Source organism: Gouania willdenowi, chromosome 7, assembly GCF_900634775.1.
Source record: "Gouania willdenowi chromosome 7, fGouWil2.1, whole genome shotgun sequence".
In the NCBI taxonomy this organism is placed as follows: Eukaryota; Metazoa; Chordata; class Actinopteri; order Blenniiformes; family Gobiesocidae; genus Gouania; species Gouania willdenowi.
This window is the reverse complement of record NC_041050.1, coordinates 33,978,336-33,993,385: the sequence shown is the minus strand read 5'-3', so window position 1 is coordinate 33,993,385 and position 15,050 is coordinate 33,978,336. Positions and strand designations below refer to the sequence as shown.

General features: G+C 37.4%; 1 protein-coding gene across 1 annotated transcript in view; it reads left to right on the top strand.

Moving 5' to 3' along the window:
• Window positions 1-980: 980 nt before the first annotated feature.
• LOC114467164 (band 4.1-like protein 1) overlaps window positions 981-15,050 on the top strand; it is a 63,443-nt gene continuing 49,373 nt past the window's right edge. Inside the window, exon 1 of the mRNA XM_028453256.1 lies at window positions 981-1,274. The gene's annotated coding sequence lies outside the window, so the exon portion shown is untranslated. The remainder of the gene's footprint in view (window positions 1,275-15,050) is intronic.

The following is a 15,050-nucleotide window of genomic DNA, read 5'->3' as shown; positions in this document are numbered from 1 at the left end:
TGTGCAAGATTGGGTCTCTAACTTTTTAAGTTTATACATAACATGTTTACTGTATGTTAGGGAACCAACAATAAATAAAGCATGCTGTGAAACGACTGTTACACAGGAAAATATATAGATCTATGTTTGAAAAAAGATTGTGTGTGTGTGTGTGTGTGTGTGTGTGTGTGTGTGTGTGTGTGTGTGTGTGTGTGTGTGTGTGTGTGTGTGTTCAACAGCTATTTTTGGAAAAAAAATTTGGTTGGTTGAATTAAAACATATAAAAGTGGAAGAATAGGAAGAATGTGGGTTCCAGGCAGGGGTGGACTGGCACCCCGGTTTGGTCTACTACGTTTTTAGTTTTTTTTGTTTGTTTTTTTACGAGCAAGTGAGGGCAGACATGTTAACAGGTGGTCAAAAATGGTCCAAAAGTGGCAAAAACATGGCAAGAAAAAAGTGTTGAGTGACTAAAATGGTCCAAAAGCAGTTAAGAATGGAAGCAAGTGGCACATAATGGCAAAGTGTAGCTTAAATGAGCAAAAATGTGGAAGAAAAAGAGGGAAAATGTGGGGAAAAATGGAAACAAGTGGTATTAATTGGGCAAAAGTCAGCTCGTTTGGATGAAAAGTGGTCAAAAAATGTAATAAATGACAAAAATTGGATAAAAGTGTCAAAAAGAACTTGCAAAAAATGACCAAAAATAAGAAAAAAGGGGTATTTATTGGCAAACGGTAGCTAAAGTCTGAGAAAAAAAAAAAAGTGTCAGGGGCAAAAATGGGACAAAGGAAATAGGTTAAAAAGTGTCCCCATTTGAAGGTTTTCTGGGGGAATAATAATTAAAATGAAGACATAAAACACCACATGTTGAGCATCACTGACTTAATAAAATCTTCTACATGGTGTCACTGATAATGGATAGTGGGCTGGTGTGGAAGGAAAATACCAGGGCTGTTCAGGGTGAGACCAGGTGAGAACAACAAACATGACCTGGAAACCACAGAGTGAAGCAGGACTCAGATAAAGGACGCAACGTGCCACATTACGCACGACGTTAGGAGTTCCCTTGTTCACGGTAAACGCCCCTCCACCCCTCCACTCTCCTCCTAGCCTCACCGACTGTTAGCCATCACTGCCGGCTTGTCTAGTGCCTGCTGTCCCGGCTCCATCCTCAGACCTCCGCGGCAGAGGAAAAGGAAAGGAACGGAAAGACGCTCCAGGGGCGGAGGCGTCCGTCCTTCCTCCGACCGATGCTCACAACCTGGGCTAAAGCCTGACACCCGGACCTTGGAGGGCAGGTAATTCTTATGTATTTATCTGTCTTTTATTTTTATTTTTTTAAATGCTGTGGACTGCATGTTGCCTGGTGACATTGAATGGAAAGGCAGCAGCAGCAGCAGCAGCAGCAGCAGTAGCAGTAGCGGTGGTGGTGAGCTGTGTGCACCGCTTTGTGGCTCCGGTGTGAGGGTTGGATGCAGATGGAGGCTGATGATTCTCCATCTATGGTGGAACCAGCTTCTACTGCTCTATTCTTATTAACGAGGCCCGGCTGGATGCAGGTGTGTCCGCCCTGACAGACACAGCAGCTCTCTATTGTTCTTCATCTCCTCTCCTCACGCACATGGACCATGACTACAGGCTCACAGCTGATGCTCCACCATCATCAGCTAATTAAAGATGGAGTGTTATTATCACGGGTGTGGCTCACTGGACAGGAACGTGTGATTGAGCCATGAAATGCTCTGTTACTGAGGGAACACACACATCTATATACACACACTATATTAAACTATACATAGAATTACCTTTGTAATAATACCAAATAATGTTGTAAATTAGGACACCACAAAGGAACCAATGGGCAACAAGTGTGGAACAGAGATTCTCAACCACTGGCACGCATACCCAGAGAAGTACAAGAGCATCTAACAGGTTAAATGTAAATAATTGACAATAAAAGACAATACTCGAGTACTTTTCACATCCCTTTGATTTGTTTATTGAACCAAGAGTTGCACCTTGCACTATAAAGTTGTAAAGTACTGATATCTACTGTAAATAACTGATATATTGGTCGATGGCCTATTTATCAATTGCTATATAAAATAAGAACATTGATATTAGGGGTGTTGCGATCCAATATCGATATCGGTCCGATATCAGCCTGAAAACGAATCTCGAATTCAAATTTTCGATTTTTTATTTACTTTTTTGCTATTAAATTTAGATTTTTTTATTCAACTGCAGAATACTGTAGATATAATGTTGCAATTTAAAATGTCTGTAACCAATTGGTTAATAATAAATGGGTCAGTTTTTGTCATAACTACTGTTGCTGGCTATTGTTCTCTGTTTGAGTGACATCACTTGATCAAACCTTTTCTAACATCCAACACTACAAAATAAGTAATTATTTTTTTTTTAACTAAAAAAAAATGTTATTAAAGTATGTATGAGTCATGCTGATATAATATCGGTATCGGTCGATACGCAATGCTGCAATATCGGTATTATATCTGAAATAAAAAAGTTGTATCAGGACCTCCCTAGTTGATATACACAGGATATATACAGTACATAAAGATACATTCTTACGTTAGGGCGGCCGTGGCTCAGTGGTAGAGTGGGTCGTCCAATAACCCAAGGGTTGGGGTTTCAAATCCTGTCCCATCTCAGATATTGTCATTGTGTCCCTTGGCAAGGCACTTTACGCACATTGCCTTATTTGAATGGGTATGAATTGTGCTTGAATATAGGTGGTGGTCAGCGTCAGCCTGGAATCTATCCTAATCTCCTTGTATTATTCAATGTTTACTACAATGTTTACCAGGTGTTTGAGTTCCGGGGGCTGAGCGGGGCGGGGCAAACGCGCTGAGTAACCAATCAAACGAAGAGCGAACGACGTCACGACAATAGCGCGACAAGCTAAGCCGGCTCCGACAGAGGAAAATGACAGACTTACGGTTTTAAATCCTCTTCTTGTTGTGGTTTTAACGATATATCCAGGTCTTTTAAAACAGGGCGCCATGTTTGTTTGACACAAGGAGATATGGTGTTCTTTCTGTACGGCTCTGATTGGCTCGGTTTCTTTTGAAACCGAGGAAATACCACACCCACTCTCTTACAAAAAGTAAGAAAGTGGGTGTGGCTTACTGCCAGGCTAGATTTTTGCCGATAACTGATATATTTGATGGCCAATATATGAATCAATATATGAAATAAGAAAATTGATGTGCATAGGAAATATGCTTTACATCAGTGTTTCTCAAATGGGCATATGTGATGGCACTACAGCGGGTACTTAAAAGTATTAAACATTTAGTTTATTAATGTTTATTTTAATTTTAGATATGATAATCGTAAAAATGATGATGGAAATGACCTTGATTAAAACATTAACTGAAAGTATAAGGTAGGAGATGACTGCAAATGATTAAAAAAAACTGTAGAAAAATCTATTCAGGAGCCACTAAACACTGTTTTATTCTTTGTGTTAACGCTCATTCATTCCATCATTATGCTCTAAAGTTGTTTGTTCATAGTATTTTAAGCAAAATGTTGTCGTCGGACAAAGCGTGCACCGTACTGTGATTGACAAATAAGAGAAAAGTGGCACTTGAGCCCAAAAAGTTTGAGAACCACTCCTGTACATGAAGATAAATTCTTATGTAAACCAAAATATGATTCAAGTCAAAGAAGCAAAACACAGCTAAATTAAAATAATGAACTTTATAAATAGTGACACTGTCTATATAGCCACTCATGTTTAAGAAAAGCCAAAGTTGTGCAACTTGTATTTCTGGATTACAATGTAAAAAAGTCAAATTCAAAATATAAAATGGCTCAAATCTCAAACGGGCAAAAAAGGCAAAATATAACGATGAATTGGTGACTTTTACCATGTTTTTGTCATTTTGTAATCATTGCTGCTGATTCAAAAGTTGCAGCATATAACGCAGAAAACACAGCACAGAGTGCAGCCAAAGTGTTAATACATCAGCTACGTATCATAGCCCCCCCCCCCCCCCCCCCATACACACACACACACACACACTCCACCAACATCATTTTTAATGATTCTCAAACTGAGCTCAAAGCTAGTTATTCTGATTGTTGGTATCCACATCTGTAGCCACAGCTGGCCCTGGGTGGTCTGACATTTGCATGTGTACACAATGGCTTCTCCAACAATTACACACTTCCTTCATTTACATTCAAATGGTAAAATGTGCCTTGGATTCCAAATCTTTGGTTCGTGCACGACTGTGTAAACCACTTACTGCTGATCCATCCATTATCTTTTTTTTTTATCACCGTGACGCTACAAATGCACAGAAATGATGGGGTGATCAGTTTGCACTGGTCAGTATTGAGCAAAAAAAAAAAAAAGAACAGAGGGGACTGTGTCATCAGCAGCCATGAGTCACTGCAAAATGAGCCGCAGTGGTTACAATTACAAGTCTATGATAGTCATATTTTGATAAGATACAGAATTCAGTGATTGTTTACGTTCATTAGATGAATATTTATTATTATTTGCTAAGATTTAATCAGAGAATCAGAATTAGAATTCCTTTATTGATCCCAGGGGGAAATTGCTTTTGTTACAGCCACAGAAAATAAATCACAAATAAAAGAATAAAAACATTTAAGACGAAAGAAAGAATAAACAATAAATAAGTGTATAATTAAGTAAAAGACTGTTAAAAATAGGGATCAGATACACATTACAGTAGTAGAAAATAAAGTAGGATAGATAATACTAATAATAATAATAATATCACCAATATGATACATTTGTGATTATTTTCTTTATTGCTTCAGGATCCTTCTGTTCACCACTTAGACACTGAGCCTATCTAAATTTGTCTTGTTGCAACCAGACCACAGCCTTGTATCGCTCCCAGTATCGTTCACATGTGGAATTATTGGAGGCGAAGGAAATAAGATATAAAAGCCATCCATCCATCTGTCCAACCAATGCATCTGCCCCTCTCTGTATCCCTCCAACCTCACCACTCTCAGCCTGCCTGGTGTTCATTACATCTGTTGTGGTGTTTCTTCACCAATTTGTTCATTCAGGCTAAAGGGCAGAGCTTTCTGGGGCTATAGAAGAGAACATTATCATTTTACTGTATTCTATTCATCTGTAAGAGGGATTTTAGTGGAAGTACTTTTTACCAAGGCGGGGGGTCAATTACATTTAAGTCTTCAATTATTCATGTTCAGTTTCAACTCAATTACGATTATGGTGATCAGCATTTTTCCCAATTACAATGATTATCTTCCACCTGAAAGCGAATTACATTTACGTTCTAAATTAAATAAAGTTCAATTGACAAAAAGAAAAAAAAGAACGGAAAGTCCAAAATTTGAATCCGATATCCGATATTTGTTTTCAGATTAATATCGGACCGATATCCGATATCGATATCGGATCAGGACACCTCTAGTTGAAATGACATGGAATGACCCATGCTACTTTTTCACTTAGTAATCAGCTTTTATTTCTGATCTGTGCACAATTTAGCAAACCTCCCAGCTGGAGCAATACAGTAGCGTCAGATAGGGCTGCACGATTCTGGCCAAAATGATCATCATGATTACTTTGATCGATATTGTAATCACTATTATAATCACAATTATTTATCATATTAGGGAAAAATCTGTGTTTTTATTGTGCTACTTTTGAACAAATATGTGTACAATTTACAGTGCAAAATGAAGCTTTAAAATTGAATTATAATAAAAAATTAAAATATAAAAAACAATTAGCCCAAGAATTTAAAATGTACCAAAGGCTAACTGAATAAACAAAATATAGTATTACAGAGTCCGTATTTCAAATGTGAATATTGCAGATGCTCAGGTTAATGTAGTCGTGGCAACCAAAATTGTGATCACGATGAAAATGTGATTAATTGTGCAGCCCTAGCTTCAGATTATGGTGTAAATAAGACACATGGCAACTGAAGGCGGTGGTTGAATCTTTGCTCTGCGGTGTAGCAACCCACATGTAATCCATTGCCAATCAATGCATGCACCCCAAGTGGTAGCTGATGTGCTACAGAGAGCTGCATGCGTGCGGTGCATATACTGTATGTACATCAAGTCCACATGCCAGCTTGTTATAAGTCTATCACACAATTATCCACAACATCCTGTGATGGATTTGTGTTTTCCCTCAGAAGCAGGGCCAACGCTCAGATAATTCTCCACAGATCACAAACTGCTTAGACGTAGAGGAGCCTAACAAGAACACAAGGTCATACACAGCATTGTATCACATGAGATAACATGTTATTATAATAGGTGGCACAGTGAGATCAAATATATCTAAGATGTGTCTCAACTACAAATTTAATAGGACTACAAAAGTAAACATTCATTTCAAAACCTACATCAATACTGAAGGTTATCAGTGTCTGTGCTGATACCTGAGGGATAATTTAGTTTTTAGTTTAATACAAAGTGTATTATTATGGACATTGGACAATGTATTTTACATGCATTAAGTAAGGCATTTTGCAGAAATAGTTATATCATGCTATTTTTCACCCATCTCCATTTGTTCTAAGAACCCGAAAACATAGTATTTGATGTTTATGTCCCCAAACTCTCCTGTTTTCCAGAGTTTTAGCCTCTGAAATGTCACTTTCTAAGCAACTCTACACAAACAGGCTGATTTGCGGCCTACTTATGCATATTCATGAGTGGGCGTGTCTACAGACGGGACACTGACTTCCTCCTCCCTGCACGGTGACGTAGGGCCAGAGGACGACCCGCCCTCCTCCCACCCACTCTGTAGCCGAGCTCATGCTGCTTTATAAACACGAGACAGAGCGTGGGGGCGGGGCGTTTGCCGGTACATACATAGACTGTAGAAAATACATACATAGCACTGCGTGAAGGACGCTGAAATGCTCACCTTCGTGGGTGTGTCTGTTTACATGTCAATCACGGCAGAGAGCTTTCTGGAGGCGCGGCTTCTACAGCTCAGTGCCTCGTCAAATTCGTCATCAAAGTGGGAACGCGTCATCAAATTGGAGCGAGGTGTTTGGGCTCACCCTGCAGTAAGAGAGGAGCAAATCACCCTCTAACTAACGATTGAGGGAAACAATGAAAAAAACACTTTGGCCATGTGTATGAAGCTCTATTAGCACTTTATGATGTTTAAAGCACAGAAAAGTTGATTTAGCGTAACATGGACCCCTTAAAAGATATATATAGGCCATGGACTACGATAGCCATCAATGCACCCCCCACAAAACTCAGACACCCTATTTTTCTGATGCCTGAGGCTGTTCTGAACATGGCATCAAATGTTAACATTGCATAAATTAGGATTAACTTGTTGTTTTGGCATAAAGTTTAGTATTACCCTTGAAATACATTTGGAATCAATGTTTCCTTAACCATTTTTAGTTTAATAATTAGGTCATATCTGTGTATCAATAAAAGACAATTGGGGTACCACATTAAAGGTGCTGCCAAATATAATAATGACTTCATTTTCTATTAAGTCCAGATCTCAGATTTGATCATAATTACTATATATTACAATGAAACTGTGTATAAACACCTTTAATTTGACACTAAAAACAAAGTAGGTGTGGTCATACTTTAGCTAATAAGTCTTGTAAGGTATTTATTAATGATATAATATTGTTTGCGCGAGACTTAGAAGAAGCATAGATGACATTTGGTACTATATTTTCTATATACAGTATTACTGCTATAGCAATTCAGCAATGTTTAACATGTAGGATGTTAACAAATATCACAACGAGAGTCAATCCTGGTCATATTTTACTTCAATTTGAATCTGTTTTAACATCGTGATTTAACGTAGTAGAAACTTTGTTTGAATTTGGTATTTTGGATGTAATGTTGAACTTCTTCTATTATAGGAAAGTATGACAAACACAGGAATGAGAAAAAATAGGAAGGCTTCATGTGAAATTACACTGATGTTCATTAATACTGAGATTACTAGCTAACCCTAACCCTTAGATTACTAGATTTTTAAAAATATAATCTAAATCCCTGTGTCGGACTCCGTTGTGATGATTCACAGAAGAATGATTTCACCCAAAAAACAGAGTTAAATACTAATATTTTACAGTAAGATGATACCTTAGCTCTGATATGTGTGTTTAGTTGGACTACACTGCAAACAACACGTGTATTTACAACTCGTCCTACAATAGAGGAACACATAAACAGTATATACAGTACATTAGTCATTTTAAATATTTGATGCATTTTGAAAAAAGTTATTTATTTGGGTAAACATTAAATATTACGTTAGTTAGGGCTGCTCGATTATAGAAAAAATAATATTCACGATGATTTTAGTCATAATTGAAATCACGGTTATTCAAACAATTATTTGTCAACCAAAAAGTTATTTATTTTTTGTACAAAACAATGTAAAATATGTTGGAAAAAGGTTTTTGAGGCCATTCTTGGCTATATTGAGGGACACATGGCTCGCGACCATCGCTAATAGCCTGCAAGCTAGCTTTAGCTTTTGCTTTGAGAGAGGCAGAACTTATAAGCTTGCATGCACATGCATTAAACAACTCAAAGTTAGTATTAATAATCATTTTTTCTCATGTGTGCCAAGCTTTAATCTTTGTAGATGTCCTAAATCGTGGAAGTTTGTTTTGTTTAGCAAATCAAACAGTACAGTATGTATAATGAAACATAACAAAAATAAGAACATTTTAAATAATCATTTTCATCGATTATGTTATTCTTGTAATCGTTGAGTGTAATAATCAAAATTGTAATAAAATTTTTATTAATTGCACAGCCTTAACGTTAGTTAAGTATTCCATCGATTAGTCAATCGATCAATGGAGTATTTGCAGGAAATACTTTTTGCCACTTTAGTGTCAATTTTAGATTTACAACTATAAAACGAATAACTTATTATTAGTAACCAATTGATAATTCCAGCAAGTTAATTTTGTCATCTCATAATATATTAAGGTTTAATTTATTCAGACAACTTTACTTTGAAATTTACTTTGATCTCCTGACATGTTTCGACTGCCATCTGTCAGTCTTCCTCAGAGGCATCTACTGATTGCTTTGATGTATCCTTACAAGTTCTACTGTATTACTAACCAATTTGTTTTCTTTAAAAAAATTTACATTTGTTTACAAAATGTGTACTAATTACTAATTAATACATTAATAATAAATTGAAACAGGCTTATACATTTTCCCTATATTTTTTTGAAAGATCATATTCTTAAAGTTTGTTAGTAGCATAATTATTTTAACATGGAAAGTATAATTTTAATTGTTGAATTGCTCAGAAATAATCTTAAAAAATAAGGTTTTGCTAATTCCAAAAGAAATTCCTCGGATAGATTGTCTTCATCTGGTCCGCTGATCAGAAAATACAAAATTTAGTCCATTTTCAATGTTAACCTTAACAGAAATTGTTTATTTTTGTATAGGTATGTGCTCTTGCCCACCGAGTTACCAAATGTGTTCTGTAATTTCTTTAAATATTCTTCTGATTTTCACAATTATTTTAAAAATTCATTAACAGAGGTTGGTAATTTTTGGAAAAGTTTAATTTTTTGTATTAATCTATTGCTTTGTATATGGAAATTGGTTACTTGTCGTTGGAATTGGTGAGGTGGGTTGAGAAGACCTTGACCTCTACCAGCACAGTTATGTTATAAATGTTTGATGGATTTTTAATAATATTTTGAATGTGCAAACAAATACATCCATCTATCCATCCATCCATTTTCTTCGCTGCGGCCACAGTGTCAGCAGCAGCAAACAGACACATAAATAAATAAATACATAAAATAAATGTATAAGACTTTACATGTTGTTGGCTGATCATTGGCTGTAAAAAGCTTCAAGGCTGATGAGGATCTGACACCTTCTTCATCTGTTGGCCTTCATCTCTGTGTCTTTCTTCACATGGCCTGTCATGTTGTTCATGACAGCGCTCATCACGCCTCACCTCTGCATCGCTCTCAAGCACATGCATGTGTGTCAGTGTGTAAAATTATGCTTCCAAGGTTTTTTTTTTTTCTTCTTCCTCTTTGTCTTGTTTTGGCTTGGATTTCCATGGCAACTGCATATAAAACAGACGTCTGACTTTTCTTTGTGAACTATTATTTAGAGAAGTCAGCTCTGTGGTCAGATTAAAAATAAATAAAAATAAACATGATGCAAGCACATGTCAGTTTTTTCATCAGTTGATCAAGAGTGAAGTGATTCTCCTCCTCCTCCTCTGTCTGAATATGTTTTAAATCCTGGAGCCTGAGGAGGATTATATTTAGTCTGATGTGCTGCTGAGATAAAGAGAAATAAAGTCTAAGAAGGCTTTGGTTTGAACTCAACTTTTTTCATCAGTATGATGTTAATTATTTACTTTCCCTGTGAATCACAGGGGTAACAATGTGATCTTGTATGCGCCTGCGGCACGTTGTAAAGGTACTGATACAGTGGGGCAAAAAAGTATTTGGCAGTCACCTTTTGTGCAAGTTGTCCCGCTTTAAAAAGATCAGAGAGGTCTGTAATTTTCATCATAGCTACACTTCAACTGTGAGAAACAGAATGTGAAAAAAAATCCAGGATATCACATTGTATGATATTTTAAAGAATTTATTGGTAAATTCTCACGTAAAATTCCTGGTACTGGCACCTATTAATGCAATAATAATGCATTGGATTTATATAGCGCCTTTTTGTTCAGTCAAAGCGCTTTACATGGCATTGTTCTTTCACTCTACACTTAGTGGTGGTAAGCTACTATTGTAGCCACAGTTGCCCTGGTGTAGACTGAAGGAAGCAACGCTGCCATAGTGCGCCATTGGCCCCTCTGACCACCACCAACACTCACTCACACATCATATAAATACTAGCCAGGGTGGGTGAAGTGTCTTGCCCAAGGACACAATGACAAAAAGTCTTGCTGAGCGTTTAATTACTTCCTAAAAACACTGTGACACTCAAACAGGAATGGCCTCAGAATGGAACTGCCAACCTCTCAACTAAAGATGACTCCTTTGTATTTTGAAATCTGAGGTCAGCACCAGGACTGGGAAGGATTTTGGGAATCACAGGATTAGCTGGGAGAAGTTGCCAAATTTCTGCAATGGACTGGCACCCTGTCCAGGGTGTACCCCCATCTAATGCTTAGATAGGCACCAGCAGACCCCCAAAACCACCCTGAAAAAAAAAGCAAGTTGGTCAGAAAATAGATGGATGGATATAAGTTGGAAAATTTAGAATGCCAAAAAATCTGGTAACCCTTTAGTTGAAGTTTTGTATATAAGGCTGACATTACGCTATCATTTTGATGACATGACACCTGTCATTAGCATGAATAAGGTGTCATGAAAGCTGTCATTAAACCCCAAACCCACTTCTTTCTGCTGAATACATATGTATTTGGGTATTAAGTAGTGCTGTTGATTGATCCTTGTCCAACTTTTAACATTTTCGTGAAAGTATTTAAATTTTGCATTTTTAGTTGTAAAATGTCAGAGTGACTGGCCTCTAAGCTTTGAACGCCGACCATTACAACTGAAATAAGCTATTGGCTTAAACGGATTCTTTAGATTCCTGTGTCATCAAGTTTCACTGTTGGCCCCGCCCCTCCTACAAAAGCTGATAGGAGGGAGGAGGGTTTCCTCCAATCACAGCCCTCAGTGATTGACAGTTCCAATAAGGAACTTATCACTTCAGATGTAATGTTTTTGACTCTGTGCTTCTATAAAGAGCAGATTCTGCACTAATCAGAGGGTTTATCAAGCTATGTGTGTGTGTACAGATACATCATGTGTGTATTCCCGCCTGTCTCTGCGTGTGCGCGAACGTTCTTGTCGCGTGTCTTTCCGTTTGTGTATGAGTGGCGTTCATAACTGAACAGAGGCTGGAACTCCAATGTAGTGTTTGTGTGTGTGTGTGTGTGTGGGTGCAGCTTCACGTGGGGATTGTGTGCGTGTGTTGTATTTTATCGCAGATGTTACAGCAGCGCGGCCTGACTGGTCTTGTCTTACTGCTTTAGGAGTAACGCCCATAATCGAGGCAGTTTTTGAATTGAGTTTAGTTACTCTTTAAGGGTTGTTTGTTACCCTAACCCTTTGTTACCCTAACCCTACCTAACCCAACTAGATTCCTCCACCTAACCCAGAAAATGCCAACATAGCTCCAAAGGTGTCATAATTTAGCAAGTGACACTTAATGACAGCCTTCATGACACCTTATTCATGCTAATGACAATGAATAATGTTCTTTTTTAATTAGTTTTTTTTTTTTTTTTAACCTGTTGTATTTCTAATCTTCCTATGATCACCCTCTTTTACCATACAAACAAATATATTGTGGTATTGAGTGGAGAAGCTGTTTCTTCCATCAGTTGAGTGATTATCTCTTTCTTTTCTAGGATTTCACTGCTAAATTTGTTTTAATCAGTAAGGATTAACTTTACAGTGACCCTGCTTGAGTTTTCTGCTCTAATAATTCCGATATGCACATTTTCACCCTATTTCACTGCAATAATTAGGCATTCACAGATAAGCTTCTAATCACACAATCTGTCTTTCCGTATCGGCTCAGAAGAGCGAACAAAGAAGTTCAATTGCAGGAGTGTGGAATCTGCACATAAAGTGCGTATATAACCTCCTTTTATTATGCAGCTCTTTTTCACAGAGAGTGCTTTTACTATCTAGACGCAGGTGGGACAACTTCCCTCTAGTTGGCTTTCCTCTCTCAGAGGATGAACTTGCAGCCTCATTGGTTCCGAAGTCGTATCATTTATCTCGGTTGTGGTGCGACATGATTTGCAGCAGACCTGACCGTGGTGCAACGCCATGTGCTTCCAGGAGTGCTGAGTGCGGAAGCTTCAGAGGATGTGTGTGTATGTGGCTTCTCTTGAACAAGGACATCTTGACACTCCTTTCTCAAGCCCCCCAACCCCCCCAATGCCCTGTCCCTGGTTTACCAGAGCCAGCAGCTGCCCTGCAAGGATTGATGGACTGTCACTGTATGCCATTAGAAGGGAGGGGCTGATTATAAAGCTGAGATGTGGAGAAAGCTGCATGATGAAATGGGTATGGCACGACGAGGCTCTGGGATTGGCTTATAGAGTGAGTGGGCTTTGAGCACGTCAATGCAGACACAGTCATCTGACATATACTGCAAAAAATGCCTGATCTTAACATAAATGTACTCTGTTATTTTCATTTCAGAAGCTGCTTGAGACGTATTGTGTTAAAGGGTACCTGTAGTAGAAATGCACATAACTATATTACCAATAGGGCTGGGCAATATATTGAGATTCAAGACATATCAAGTTTTCTATTTTGGCGATATAGAAAATTACAATATCGCCTATAATGATATATTTTTATGTTATAGCTTATTTTTTTATTGAAATACTCATTTTAGGAGTCACTGCTTTCACTGTTTATCAGAACAGCATGAAAAGCACAGTTACATAGATTGATGATTGTGTCCTAACCCAGTCCTTCCCCTAGACAAGCCACACTATAAAACTCACTCACACGTGCTGTCCCTTATAAGAAAACAAAGTCAAAAACGTCAAATATTGTGAAGCTGTTTGTTAATAAATGTGCCTGTGAGGTATTTTGCTTCAGCATTTGTACTTTTTGCACGTTTGTTTACCCTAAAATATAATCCATGGGGAGCAGCCATTTTTGGCCAGATGTGACTTGAAGTCAAGGCTTCCCATTTTTTTATTTTTTTTTCCCATGGCCAATACCAGATTGCTTTGATTTTGTAGTGATTTCAGTTGTGCTTTTCTGACTTCTTTAATATATTTTTATTTCTGAGACGGACAGCATGAGGATGTGTGTTGGAGCTACTTTGGAGCAGTTATTGTGAGCTTTTGCTGCACATTGTAGCAGCCACAGCCGGCAGTACTAGTTACATATGAGACTTATAGATATAGAGATCATACTAAACAAATGAGTAGGAGAGAGAGAGCGGATTTATTGTGGCACAAGTCTGGAGATTATAGGAAAATCTGCGTTGAGCCTGCGCACAGTGAGATGCAACGACCCAAGGTCACTACCGGCCAAGGTTGGCGTCAGTGACATTTTTCAGTTACTATTACATTTTCAATTACAATTCAATTACGATTACAGTGACCTGCATTTTTTCCTGATTACAATTAAATTAAAATGATTTTCTATCCTCAGAAAGCTAATTTCAAGTATGCTCTCAATTACTGAAGTTCAATTACAATTAATCACAATTACTGAGCCTGAAATAAATAACCTAATAAAAGGTAATCTTCCTCTTGTGTTAGCTTTCTGTTAGCATCTCTAATGATAACGGGTCCTAAATCAACTGTAAAATACACTAAAAACAAATATCTATCATCTAGTTAGGCTTCCTAATCAATACAAATATAAGTTTTAATATTTTTTGTGTGGGCGTTCGGGCCATTTTTATGTCAGTATAACCCTAGATTTAAATTTTTTTTAAATGCTAAAATGTGGGAAAGCTTGATGTGAAGCATATTTTAACAACTGTTGACTCCAAATGTGTAGAACTGTAACGTTTTGCAATAAATTATAATTATTTATGGCAATTAACAATTACAAAGGAAATGATCTAAACTCAATTACAATTTAATTACGATTACAACACCAACATATTTTTAAGAATACAATTACGATTACGTCATAATTGTAATTCATTATCAATTGCAATTATAATTGACCCCAGCATCTGAGATGAGCAAAATGGCAGCTACCGTGTCTTATGGACGGGCAGGTTTTTACAATCCACTACAGGTATTCTTTACTGTAAGCTTTGGGCTGAAAAACACAGCTTATATCAATCCATCCATTTTCTACTACTTATTCGGGTGGGGTCACAGGGTCACCATCCTAAGCAGGGAAGCCCAGACTTCCCTTATGGTATGCTATGTTTTAAGTAGGCTTTAGACTAGGGTTGAGCAATTTTGGAAAATAATCTAATTGCAATTTTTTTCCTCAATATTGCAATTTTTTGCAGTTTTTTGTATTTTTCAATGAATCAATCTGTTCCATGATAAACAA